The following is an 884-nucleotide window of genomic DNA, read 5'->3' on the forward strand; positions in this document are numbered from 1 at the left end:
TGTGTGTGTGTGTGTGTGTGTGTGTGTGTGTGTGTGTGTGTGTGTGTGTGTCCACATATCTGATATATAAAGGGTAAAATGAATCCATGATGTTTGGGGGTGGGGGGCCTCTAGGATGGCATGGGGGTGAGTGTCAGTGATTTAAAACAATGAGATGTTTTCAAGTTAATTAGAAGCTGACGCAGCACGTCCCTGCCTTGATCTTCCTGCCTCGCACCCAGTCCCCTGTGTCGCCAGACCGCTTTGTGAGGCTGCGTGCCAAGGCCTCTGTGCTTTGCTGTAGATGAAAGACCCTGAGCGAACGCTTTTCTCTGGAGTGCCCGAGGGAGGTCAGTGTGGAGTATCTGCTTGAACACCTAAATTCCTTTGTGATTTAAATTTGCCCAAATGTCTCTTTGCATTTCTCTTCTTGCTTTCATTGTGCACCCAATTTATGTTCAAAATAACTGTATATGCTAGTGGAGGGGACCTATCTGATGTGATAGGTGGGATTGTCGCAATAACAAATAAATAGAAATGAAAGCTTGCACACTGCAGAGCTCCAGTTACACATTTATTTATTTTTTGCACCAAGGTGTGCAATGTTTTGAGCACAACTGCTCTTCATCAGGTGGGATAAATAACATTAATGGCCATGTTGTCTCGCGTTGCCAGACTTTCCTCCACAGCGCTGCAGAGGATGGTGGCTAGTCCACCCAGCATTCCGGGAGGGGACAAAAACATGCTCTGGTTTATTGACTTTAAACCAATCAAAAGTGCCGGACGGAGCCCCGGTGCTAGAGGAAAATAGCCTAGGAAATTAACTTGTTTTGCTGGAACATGTACAAAGGTTGTTTAAGTTGTGCGAGAGGAAACTCAGATTGGACAGATAGTCTAGCTAGCTG

The 884-nt window shown here is 45.8% G+C and overlaps 2 long non-coding RNA genes across 2 annotated transcripts in view; one reads left to right on the forward strand and one right to left on the reverse strand.

The window, feature by feature from the left end:
• LOC116703147 (uncharacterized) overlaps positions 1-742 on the reverse strand; it is a 7,750-nt gene extending 7,008 nt beyond the window's left edge. Inside the window, exon 1 of the long non-coding RNA XR_004335354.1 lies at positions 625-742. This is a non-coding gene — a long non-coding RNA (uncharacterized LOC116703147). The remainder of the gene's footprint in view (positions 1-624) is intronic.
• Positions 1-884, forward strand: part of LOC116703148 (uncharacterized) — a 12,481-nt gene that overhangs the window by 4,137 nt on the left and 7,460 nt on the right. The gene's annotated exons all lie outside the window — the stretch shown is intronic.

This window comes from Etheostoma spectabile, chromosome 15 (genome assembly GCF_008692095.1).
Source record: "Etheostoma spectabile isolate EspeVRDwgs_2016 chromosome 15, UIUC_Espe_1.0, whole genome shotgun sequence".
Lineage (NCBI taxonomy): Eukaryota > Metazoa > Chordata > Actinopteri > Perciformes > Percidae > Etheostoma > Etheostoma spectabile.